This window comes from Apaloderma vittatum, unplaced genomic scaffold (genome assembly GCF_000703405.1).
Source record: "Apaloderma vittatum isolate BGI_N311 unplaced genomic scaffold, ASM70340v1 scaffold13730, whole genome shotgun sequence".
In the NCBI taxonomy this organism is placed as follows: domain Eukaryota; kingdom Metazoa; phylum Chordata; class Aves; order Trogoniformes; family Trogonidae; genus Apaloderma; species Apaloderma vittatum.
The window spans coordinates 544-13,541 of record NW_009694083.1 but is presented as its reverse complement, the minus strand read 5'-3'; the positions used below and the strand labels follow the sequence as shown (position 1 = coordinate 13,541).

Sequence of the window (12,998 nt, the reverse complement as noted above, 5' to 3'; positions counted from 1 at the left end):
AGAGTGGAAGATAAGAAGGGATTAAGAGAGAAAATGCATCTGGCAAAAAAGAGAGGGTAGATCATAAAGTAAAAAAAAAAAATCCATGAAAAAAAGAGAGTTGAAAGTAAAACTATGCCCAAAACATAGAATAGCCCTGGATGCCTTGGGGAAATTGGAAGAGAATTAGCCCACAGTCCTACTGTGATTTAATAGTGGTTTCTGTCTCCTGAGGGATACTCAGATTGTATAAGATTTTTACTAGTATAAGAAGAAATTACAAGAGAGAGAACAAAATGAATACAATATTAATTCTGTGCATGCTAGAAAGAAAAATCTTCATCTGCATTTTATGAAGGAAGGTAAATGAAAGGTGGAATTGAACATATTTTCCTGCATAAGAGGTCTTTCAGAAATGGTAAAGGGAATGTTTTCATGTGAACTTACATGTAGGATTATTTGGCTAAGAGCCCTAAAGTACACTGGAATTTACTTATAGCCCTGAGGACAATACTAAGAGCATTCTCAGTTCCATCTTCATATATTCTCATTTCAACACCTTTACTTTCCTGTTTCAGTTTGAAAAAGCTGATCTGTTATTCAATACAAACAATCTGAGAGCTCTAAAGGATTAAACACAAAATGCTTATTTCACTCCCACATCACCTATGATACTGTAGTTTTCCAGTTTAATTTTGAAATATCAGTTAAACCAAAGGACATAAAACCACTTTTCTTCAGTTTGTTTTTTCAGTCCACCTCTCAGGTGGCACAATTCTAAAATTATCTTCAAAGAAACAACGGTAAAATTTAAAGAAGAAATTACAGAAAGTCTCTTTCTTCATTACAATAGCTCCCTCTGCAGCCATTAATAATATTTTCAGTTTAAATAAAAAAAACTAGTTTATTGCTTTCACCCTATTTCTAATATAGTACTGCCACTTTAACCATAACATGGAGAAACAGCAGCTACTCCAGACATTCTGTAAATGGGAGGGACAAAAGAATAGCATTCTTAGAATGAAAAGGAGATTATATTCAGTTAAAAGACTCAAGTCTTGGAGTGTGATGTTGACTGCATTACTAACTTCCATTTTTTCAATAAAAGAGCAATCTGTTTTCATGAGTTATATCTTCTTCCTTCTTCAATTTCTTATGTTGTCTCTTTATCTGTTGTATTTCTTCTTTTCTTGCATTCTACTCCCTTATTTCCTCTTTAATCTATTTCTTTTCTCTCTAGCATCAGCTTTACTACCTCTTCTTTCTTCACATCATCATCTTTTACCCTTTTCCTACAACCTCCAAAGGGTACACAACACTGAAAGTCCGCCCTATGCCTTCAGTAATCCCTGCCATACCCAGCTGCCACTTAATCATTGCTGAACACTCATGAAATAGATGAAAGTAGAAGCATTTCCTGACATACAGGCATTTAGACAACACCAAGTGCAAGAAAGTCCTGCTGATTCATTGTAAGCACAAGAACCTTGTTTACAGAAAGTAACTCAGTCAAAAAGGGCCCTCCCAATGCTTTTGAATTCATCAAGATCCTTATCGCTTGGCTGCAAATCATGTTTACTTTGGGAGAGGTACATGACTGAGATGAACCTCCTTTTGTTGCTTTAAAAGCATGCTGAAATAAACTGGAGCTAAAGAAATACAGCAAAGATAATTCAAGACTCTATGTTTCCATGGATTTACAAGGCCTGGGATCGTAACTTGATACTATGTGATATGCAGGGGTAGACAGAGCCCTGTGTGGTTCTGCAGCTCCAGACCTACAGCCCAGCATGGTGTGCGCATCCCTTCCTGCTCTGAGGATGGGCAACGGAAGCACACACCTCACACCCCTGGACTTGGAGTGCAAAAGATGAGCTCAGAGGGGCCACTTGAAACAAGAACAGCTTCTTGTCCATGTTTTGTGCGTTACAGCTCTTGAGAAAAACCCCAAGCCACATGCAGCACCACTGAAGTCAGCAGGATATACCTTTAAAAAATTTATGTTCTTCCTTACTCTTTGAGCATTAATTGGCCATAAAACAAATGTCAGTTATTGAGTACAAAAATACACTCTACAACATCGTAATTCAAGCTCCCAGCCACCTGGTGCTTTGTGTGTAGGTGATCCTGCCTTTGTATTCTCCATTTGAAAAGATGGAACCCTCTGTGATATCTGTGTATTCTGGCACATTCTGAAAATGCAGAACCAACAACAATAATAAAAATGCTATTTTTATAGTATCACTCACAGCCTGTAACTCAGCTAAAAGCGCCTACTCAAAATAGATACCTGAAGGTACATCTAGAGCACTTAAAAGTACTTTCTTGCTGGCTAGTATATAAAAAAATAAAAAAAAGGAAAAGGAATAACAGTAAAAACAGAAGAAACTAGGACTCCTGGTACTGAAAAGAAAAATAATTACGTTTACTTCTGAAAAGAAAAAAAAGAGATGAACAAGGGGGAACCAATAGAAAACAAATGAAGTCTACGTATATTTGTGACTTCTATCATATGCAACCACTTCCAAGATCACCTATGATATGAAAAATGCATTGATAGCTAGCCTGATACTTAGCAAGCTGAAGTAGTTTATTTCACTATCACTTCTAATGCAATTGATCTACCAAGATCAAAAGGTAAAAAAGACTACATAATTTCACTTACAATTAAATAAGCACAAACCAAGTAATTTAAGTAGCTTACGTGAACAGGATCCAAAATTTTGACTGCTGCTTTGCTGCCATTTTTCTTATTTAACACCTTGAAAACCTTTCCATATGTTCCTTTCCCAATAGTCTCAATTATTTCCCAGGTATCTGAAGGATCAGGAAAGTTATCAAATATTATTGTTTTCCCAGTCAACGGAAGCATCTCAAATGATGGCTCCTAGAAAAAAGAGATTTCAGTGTTCACTCAACAAATGGTTAATAGCAATTGGTTTCCTACAACTGCAAAGAGAAACACATGTTCTAGTCTCAAACACTAGAAATGCTTCTGCATGTAGTGTGTATGCACTTAAAGCATAATGGACAAGAAATGCTGCACTTAATACAGGTACACGTAGTCAACACAATATCAAATTCAGGTAAAGTCAAATAATAATTTGAACTAATTTCAAGCTTGAGTGAAGTCAGTAGCAGCTTTCCTGTGTACTTCAATGAAAGTATAATGTCACTCTGGGATTTTCTGAGGGGCAGAAGAATGGAAGTCAGGTACATAAAATCCAAAAGAACTTGGCTCCATTACCAAGAATCAGACAAGAAAAAAAAAACCAAACAAAACAAAACATGCTAAAAAGTAGCATTATGTTAATTCAAACTTTTATAAGAAACGGTCAGTTTTATAATTCTAGTCTTACCATTCTGATTTTTATATAGATTTCATAAATCCATGCAGATAAAAGTGACAGATCTTTTCACAATATTATAGTCTTCTGACCACCAAGCATTCAGAGTCATGGAAAACGTGTTTACTGATGGATGCATGTTCAGTAACAACAGGTTTACATACTGTAAAGGAAACAGCTTTTACAATGATAGAACTGCTATCTACCACTGCCCAGGTTACATCTATGCCCTGGTCAATGATGGATACAAATCGCTTACACACATGCCTTCAGAGTGACTAAACTGAAGCAGCTACAGCAGTAAAAACAAAGCACATCCACCCTTCTCCCGATAAAAAAAACCAATAAAACAGAAACCCCACCTTTAATCATTGTTAGGAACAGCCGAAACCTCAGTAAAAATATGTAAAAAATTACATTGTAGAGCCAAGACTGCAAAGAGAAGGGGCAGGAAAGAGGACAGACTGAAGCCCTTATTTATTGCTTGCTTACTGACTAAGTGAGCCAGTTACCGCTTGCTTCCGTTCTTCCTGAGCACAGTATGAAGTAAAGGAGGCAGGTTTGGAGAGTCATTTTCATATACCCATTTCTTAAAAATTTTTATATAATACTTTACAAACAGACTACAATGTAATCATTCTTGGATTTATTTTTTTATGTCAATAGCACAAATATACACATGTATAGCATTTTACGTGATAGTACTTCAGTGACAGAAATTGCACCATGATACAAAACTGATTTTTTCGATAATGAAAATGAATTCAATTTCAGTTTCATCTATAGCTTCCAGCATACTAGCCATGCTTTCTTTACTTATCTGCTTACTCATATAACTATGTATATCCCACTACACATGCAACATGTATAGACCCGCTATACATGTGGCATGTATATCAAGTAGAAGCAAATTAAATGAACCGCTATACAAAAACGCACGTTGGACCAGCTATTTCAGTTATCTGATAACACATACTGGCAAGTCGTGTACTCAGACTAATTTTGTACTGGATAATACAAGCTCACCTGGAGATCATAGGGCTCAGGATTCTTCCCATCATTCTGCTCTTGGTTGATTATCTCACTGATGAGTGAGAAGACACGATTTTCATCTCCCTCCTCTCCTCTCTACTTTTTCTTTTTTAATATATATAACAACTATTATCAACTTCTATACCTGCTCATGTAGCAAAGTGGTGAAATATCCTAAAACCAGGAAACTGGCAGAAGTCTGATGCGTACCAGGGTCTGCAACCGGTACTGGCTCAGCACCTGCATTTCAAGGGCTGTGGGAACAAAATGACCCAATTTTATCTGCTACAATGAAATCTCTCTTAAAACAAATTCAGGTGATGGCCAAAGTAAAGATAGAGGATCAAGATCCACAGACATGTAGCTGTAATACACAAATCTTCAAATTTCCATTCCAGATGCAAAATTTCCTCTGTCATTCTGTCCAACACTCTTCCTTGGATTCCTACACAACTCACACGGACACAACTCACCCATGACATTGACTGCAATCTCTTCCTAAGGCATTACCTTTCCACCTCATGCCCAGTATTTATCCACACCTTGGGAGCTTCACCACTTCCAGGTAATGCCATTTCTTCCCCAGAAAATTAAGACAAACGAGCAAGAACACTTTTTCTGGAATTTTCTTTTTCTTAGCACTTAAATACAACCATTCTGTATTCGTTTTTAAATTACTTTATATGTATATATGAATGCTTTGTAATTTCAAAATTTCTGTATTTGAGCTTTAGTTTTTAGAATTGAACTTAATTATTTGCTTAAAGTTTTAGTGGATACTAAATCCATAACCAGCGATTTTTTGGGGAGAAAAAAAATGCAGTGAGCCATTAGCTGGTACCATCACCTGGTGCCTTCATAAGAACTGATGTGTCCAAATCATGCTGTAGACCGTATATGTACAAATTATTTTCTTCAGAATATGTAGTTTTCTATCAAAACCCAGGCCCCGCTATGTCTCATACTACAAGATTATACAGTAAAAGCCTCTGACCAAGGCAACTTACACTATGAGAAAGGCAGAAGTTGAAGGAAAGAAGATTCATTTCCTCCCCTTCAAAGCTGAGAACTTAAGATGGAAGAATGCAAACACCAGCTTCACCTGTTTAGCCCATGCCAGAGCCAGGCAGTGAACTCTGATACCTTGAATCTCCAAATATACCCTTAAGCAAAGGTCCACTCCTCCGCACAGAGGTTTTATAGCAAGTCGAACACTTCAAGAAAAACCATGTACATCTAAACCTGCAGCTTCAGATAGCTTCCCACGCTTCGTTAACTTCCTGTGCATTAACAGGACACAGCTGAAATTCATTGACTCCCAGCTTATTTGTTGGTGGATATTAGTACAAGGTGAGCTGTCAAAGTGCTACAGAAACATGATCCTGTGAGTGCTGTTTGGCTACCAGAGTGTGAGAAACACCATCATATGTTTGCATTTTCCTATGCAAATCACACCAGTTGCACATCATCTTGTCTTAAGGAAAGTCACTGCATACCTAACAATAATGCATTCGATAGCTGTAATACTTAGTTCTGTAATTTAAGAGTGCTATTCCATAAAGAATTATTCATGCTAATCCTTTGTATTTTGATTTACAGCTTCAATACAATCACTTGAATAAGTTATATTGAATATCATATTTCCTCACTACCACCATGTTTAAGAACAAGCCCCTGCAGAGAAATTGTTTACCTTCCGCTTCTATTATTAAAAATATATTAAATAAAATGATTTCAAGTGTTCTGTTATGGGTGATGAATAACATTTTATTACATTGCAGTGAAGCTGAGAAAGCTGATAATGATTTAACCTCATATTTCAGCAATAAATTGGACTGTCTCTGGAATACGTCCGGATGTCCAGACGACCAGGTAATTTATCATAGCCTTCACCATTAAAAAACCCTGCAATTTACAACTTGATCCAAACTTCTTAGTTACAAACATACCCTTGGACCTCTATAAAAACCCTTTAAAATACTTCTGGTGTGTTCTGTGTGACAGTTCACTCAAATACTGCTCAGATTTTGGCTAACCCAGCTCACCCTAAAGCCTGATATATGCTGGGAGCAGCACCATTTGGTTGAAGGTGAGCACTAGAAAGGCAGAACAGGGAGCCAGAAAGATATAAAGGGCCATTAGGCACCATTGCAACACAACGCCCAGGGAAGCGGTTGAGTCTCTGTCCCTGGAGCAATAAAGATGTGTAGGTGTGGTGCTTAGGGACACGTTTTAGTAGTGGACCTGGCATTGCTAGGGAAATGGTTAGACTTGATGATCTTAAAGGTCTGTTCAGTATATTCATCAATGACCTGGATGAGGGAGTAGAGAGCACTGTCAGCAAGTCTGCTGATGACACAAAACTGGGAGCACAACCAGAAGGCTGTGCTGCCCTTCAGAGAGACCTAGACAGGCTAGAGGGCTGGGCAGGGAGAAACCTTACGAAATTCAACAAGTGCAAGTGTAGAGTCTTGTACCTGGGAAAGAATAACCCCATGAGCCAGTGTAGGTTGGGGACTGACCTGTTGGAGAGCAACATAGGGAGAAAGGGACCTAGGGATCGTGGCGGACAGCAGGATCACCATGAACCAGAAATGTGCCCTTGTGGCCAAGAAGGCCAATGACATCCTGGGTGTATCAGAATGCAAGTAGCTAGTAGGTTGAGAGAGGTCCTCCTCCCCCTCTACTCTGCCCTGGTGAGGCCACATCTGGAATATTGTATCCAGTTCTGGGCCCCTCAGTTCAAGAAGGGCAGGAACTGCTTGAAAGAGTCCAGCACAGAGCTACAAAGATAACTAAGGGAGTGGCACTTCTACCTTACAAGGAAAGGCTGAAAGAGCTGGATCTCTCTAGCTTGGAAAAGAGGAGACTGAGGGGTGACGTCAGTAATGTTTATAAATATGTAAAGGGTGAGTGTCAGGAGGACAGAGCCAGGCTCTTCTCAGTTATGTCCAATGACAGGACAAGGGGCAATGGATACAAGCTGGAACATAGGAACGTACCACAAAACCATTAGAAAAACTTTTTCACTGTGAGGGTGACAGAGCCCTGGCACAGGCTGCCCAGAGAGGTTGTGGAGTCTCCTTCTTTGGAGACATTCAAACTCCGCCTGGACGTGTTCCGTGTGACCTACTGTAGGTGATCCTGCTCTGGCAGGGGGGTTGGACAAGCCGATCTTTCGAGGTCCCTTCCAACCCCTGACATTCTGTAATAAGGGAATTCATGTGACAGACCAGTCTAGGCAACAGGGGATTAAGCCCCTGTTTGTTATATTTGTTTGCTTTATTCCTAAACGAGCTCAAGAAACAGAGTTTAAATCACTGAATGTTGTCCTGTAAATCTGAGAGATCCAAATGGCCCACGACATTTACAGTGATTAAATTTAGGGTATTCAGGGTAGGAAAAATAGTTTTGGAGTTCCAAGACAGCAAGCCAATGTGGTTGGGGTTTTGTCTTCTTTGTGGCTCTTTTCTCTTAAGAGAGGTATTTGCAGTCAGTGATGTGGCTGTCACAGTCATAAGGACAAACTGGGTAAGAATTCTTATGATCCAGACCTATGTGATTTTTCACTTTGCAGGTCATATCAAACATAGACACGGTATACAGTAAACCTCAGGTTGTGTACTACAGATATCCAGAGATGCCGTGTTCAGCCTCAATGCTGGCAGATCACTGCATTCTCCATCATTTTCAGTGTCCAGCTAGTTTGGAGAGGGAAAGGGGAAGGAAAGGGACAGCCTCATAAAGAACATACTAGATCTTCTCTGGACTATCTGATGGTTGCAAAAGCAATTCAATGAAGCACATTTACGACACCCAAAACTTAAGACGCATACTAATTGAACTGTCAGGGGCTCTATGGTCAGGGCCACTGAGCATTACAAACTATTACAGAGTCAAATGAGAATAAGCAGTAAGTTTTGCTTCTGCAGGTTGGATTGCAAGCATATTGGAGCCTGAATTTCACACAGAATATTTTTATTACTGTTTCATACTACCTAAGTTTGCAACTTTTTTCTAAATCTTCCCCCCAAACAGTTTTTAAATGGACCTCCATCTCACTTGGATGAAAGCATATCCACTTCCTCTATAAGGAGTTGATAAAACAAGAGGCACCTTGTCTCATGTCATTCACCCTTGTCCATAAAGGGAGCCTACATGATTGATTAGTAAAGCAGATACCTATTCATACTGGACTAAAATGGATCCAGCCTTTAGGTTCCCATCAGCATCTTGTCTCCTGGTGACCACAATCTTCTGGACTGCATTGGTTCGGTTCAAAACACATCTGCTGAGGTCTTCGTTTGTTTTGTTTGTCCACATCACTCCCCTCTTCCCACTCCAAACACCATTTGCGTTTAACTAGACAGTTTATCTGCATTATCAATACAGGCTGCGGAACGATGCAGGCCCACGGAAAAGGACTTGAGGGTACTGGTGGACAAAAAGCTGGACTGAGTTAACAACGTGCACTCACAGTCCAGAAGGCAAATCACATCCTGGGCTGCATCAAAAGAAGCGTGGCAGAAGTGATTCTACCCCTCTGCTCTGCGCTGGTGAGACCTCACCTTGAGTAATGTGTCCAGCTCTGGAGCCCTCAACACAAGAGGGACATGGATCTGCTGGTGCGGGTCCAGAGAAGGGCCACAAAAATGATCAAAGGGCTGGAGCACGTCTCCTAGAAGGACAAGTTGAGAGAACTGGAGTTGTTCAGCCTGAAAAAGAGAAGGCTCCAGGGAGACCTCATAGCAGCATTCCAGTACCTGAAGGTGGATACAGAAAAGCTGGGGAGGGACTGTTCACAATGGTATGTTGTGATAGGACAAGGGGAAATGGTTTCAAGCTAGAGAAGGGTAGATTTAGATTAGACATTAGGAAGAAGCTATTTTCTATGAGGGTGGTAAAACACTGGAACAGGTTGCCCAGAGAGGTGGTGGAAGCTCCATCCTTGGAGGCATTCAAGGTCAGGCTTGATGGGGTTCTGAGCAACCTTATCTAGTTAAAGATGCTTCTGCTTACTGCAGAGGGGTTGGACCAGATGACCTGTAAAGGTCCCTTCCAACTCAGTGCATTCTATGATTCTAATCTATATACTACCCTTCAATTTGCCAGACACCTTCATATGTGTCACAAGAGGTGGATGTCAGGAGCCAGCGACACTAGATTACATTGCTTATCAGGTGTCACCTCTGTAGAGAGATGGCCCTTGCACTCCTTCAGATTCTGAAATTCAAATCTCCTGTCTAATGGATGCCAGAAAAATAATTATTCCCTCTAAAATAAAGAAAAAAAAGGAAAGAAAGAAAAAGAAGTTGCAAGCAATGTTCATGTAGAGACTGCTGAGGCTTATTATATCAAAATAAAAAAATCCTTCTCAACTCATTTTTTTGCCACCTGACACCTTTATCCAGTATCTGGTTTATACACGCTTTGGTCTGATACTGATCGCAAGGCACAGTGAGGACTTGAAATACTTAATGCAACAGAACAATAAACACCCACAACACATGTCCTCTCATTTCATGAATTTATACCACACTGACAAGTACTTAAGAAAGTTAAATGTTGCTGCATGGAATTCTTAAGACAAGCCAAGACCACAAGGCTACAATATGCCATTCATCATACCAACACCTAGCACTTTCTGGTTAAATGTCCAAATAATTCGATTGTTCGACCATGAATGTCGATTGCAGCTCAGATCCTGAACTAGTATAAATGTAGCTGTAACAAGTCATTTATGCAGCATACTATCTCATCTATCATACAACCTATGAGGGTGGTGAGACACTGGAATCGGTTGCCCAGAGTTGTGGATGCCTCATCCCTGAAAGTGTTCAAGACCAGGCTGGATGAGACTTTGAGCAACCTTGTCTAGCAGAAAGTGTCCCTGCCCATGGTGGCAGGTGGGTTGGAACTCGATGATCTTTAAGGTCCCTTCCAACTCAAGACATTCTATGATTCTACATCTGAATGGGAACCGCAGTCAAATCAAAGCTCAGTGTGAACAGATTATCTAGTCCGGCAATTGGTTAAAAACAAGTGCTTAGAACACAACTGTATTTTTTTCACTTCATTTATCAAAAGCTGAATACACTTAATATTATAATTTCACTCTAAAACAATAACAACAAAAAATATAATTGTGCACTATTATATAATTTTTGTACTATCCACGTGTCTCTCTGAATTACCCTCTTTGATCCTACATCAGTTTGCTTACTATTTTGCACTGTATACATCCCCTGGTGTTTTCCCAGAACTGAACAATTGTCTCTTCTATCTGCAAGAAAGTTTACAGAGGAAAAAATACAACTCTTGAATCCTAGCTATGGTAGAAGAAGAATAAAAATCAACAACGTCCTCTAACAGCCAATCTAATTATTTTACCATTATGTGCTTACACAAGTAAGAAAGACACAAGACCTGGGATTTGTCTAACTTGGTATGTTACAATATACCTACTGGAATCTAAGCTAGATACTATAATCCCATTTTTAGTTAGTCAAAGCAATCAAAAATTGATTTACCTTACGTGGTTAGCATCTACCTTAGCATAAGAAGACTTGCTCTGACTACAGTAGGAACCCAGTTATACACCTTCAGATGTAGACATGTTAGGTGAAATGAATCCTACCTTATTTAACAGCTGGAAACAAAGAGTGATAGCTTGATAACTGACAAAATGAGTATCAGCTCCATACTAAAGTCAGGGAAACTGCAAGCCAGCATCATCTGGAAGTTTGCAAGCAACTTGGACATGTCTGATGACCCACAGAAAAGGCAAGAACCATGCATTTACACTGCCAAGAAAACTTTGAACACAACAACTGAACCCCAAATTAATATAAACACAGAAACAAATGGTTACTTTAAAGGATTTACAGGCAAGAAGTGGTGATAATTTAGATTAATCTCAGACAGTATATTTCTTCAGTACAATTCAAAGTACATATGTTAATCTTAGGGCTGCTCAAGGAAACATTTGATGCATTTTTAAGGGCACTTTTTAGTGTTCACTCTCTGCAGGGCTGGGTAACTGCTGCTTCTGTTTCTAAAAAGAATTTTCCTCTTTGCTGACGGTTATCTAGCAACAACTTTTCCCACAAAGCAGGACAGCTTTCAGAGACACCTAATGCCTCTGGACTCCTTGACCTTTGTAAAAGTTCTACTTGCAGTAGAGAAACAGTAGTGTGGTATCAGTACCTGATCTCCTTCCATCGATAAATGCATATTGGGTGTCCACACTGATACTTCATCTGCTGATTATTATTCAGCTGATCTTGACATTTCAACTTGCTGCAGACTGAACTGAACCAGCCCTGCTCATGGGAGGCTCCAGCTATTCTCTGAAAATTCTCAGAGGGAGGTGCTGGAAGAGATCTGCATCAGTGTTCCACCTTGGTTTTCTTCCATTCCCTGTCCATGTCCCACAACATCAAGAGGGTCCTACTGCAAGCTGAACTTTACACTTCTCAGGAAACTCCATCAGAGGAGGGTTTTCTAGGCAACAGGTTAAAGAAGCAACAAGGGCGCTATGCATTCAATCTAATGTCATGCATTGGGGCTACCCACTGGACGACAACCCTTCAGATTGCAAACACAACATCAGTACAGGATCCCAATTTTTTGAAGCCAACTTTTACTTATAGGAAGAGGGTATGAAAGGATTATAGGAACAAAATGCTATATTTAATTACTGTAGTCAATTCTAAAGGCTTTGATATTTTGAAAACAAAGGAGAGCTAAAGATTTTTGTGGCAATTGTCATCAAGCAAAAAATATTTATGCAGGGGCATTACAATCATGAAACCAAGATTAATAACAGAAGGGGGAATGGTTCATTATCAAACTATATTTGGACCTTGCACCACCAGAAGCAATGAGCTGACATTAGCAATCCATGAACTGAATCATATCCAGCTCGTTTTGTGGCTCCCAGAAGAAAGGCACTGCAAGCGATGAGAATAATTTTTCAATGACTACACATTAGATCAATATATTAGCAAAGAACTTAGCTTTCAAAGCTAAAGCATCACTTAATTTTTGTATTTTAACACAGTAAAACTTTATGAGGCCATAAAAAATCAATATGATGCGATCTCACTCCCTGTGTCTCAGAACTTCTAACAACATCATAAAGGCAACTAAAAAAATAATTTAGCAGCTGTATCAATGAGTTTTTAGGACTTGAAATTAAGGCAATATAATCATTCAATAGCAAGATGAGGAAGGCATTACAGACAACAAGTAAATCTGCTGGCACTTAACATTAGCGGGCAAGAAGTTAGGGGGTGCAAGTGCACGCTGGGACACCGTGGGCACAGTAAGATTTCCCGAGTGTCTTGCTGAGGCCCACAGTCACATTTCAGGCCCGTACATCCCTCGGGCCAGCCTGTGCACCCTGGGCGGCGTCACCAACAAGCACAAAGCAGCCGAGACACCTCTCCTGCATACTCTGCATGCTTCCCTTATCACAGAATCACAGAATCATCCAGGTTGGAAAACACCCTTGGGATCATCAAGTCCAACCATTAACCCTACTTGCAGGTTCACCCCTAGACCATATCACGCAACACCACATCCAAGCGACGCTTAAACACATCCAAGGACGGCGACTCAACCACCTCCCTGGGCAGC

General features: G+C 39.8%; 1 long non-coding RNA gene across 1 annotated transcript in view; it reads right to left on the bottom strand.

Moving 5' to 3' along the window:
* Positions 1-5,549, bottom strand: part of LOC104271638 — a 7,230-nt gene extending 1,681 nt beyond the window's left edge. Inside the window, exons 1-2 of the long non-coding RNA XR_717794.1 lie at positions 5,429-5,549; positions 2,684-2,866 (exon numbers count right to left, since the gene is read on the bottom strand). This is a non-coding gene — a long non-coding RNA (uncharacterized LOC104271638). The remainder of the gene's footprint in view (positions 1-2,683; positions 2,867-5,428) is intronic.
* Positions 5,550-12,998: the final 7,449 nt, after the last annotated feature.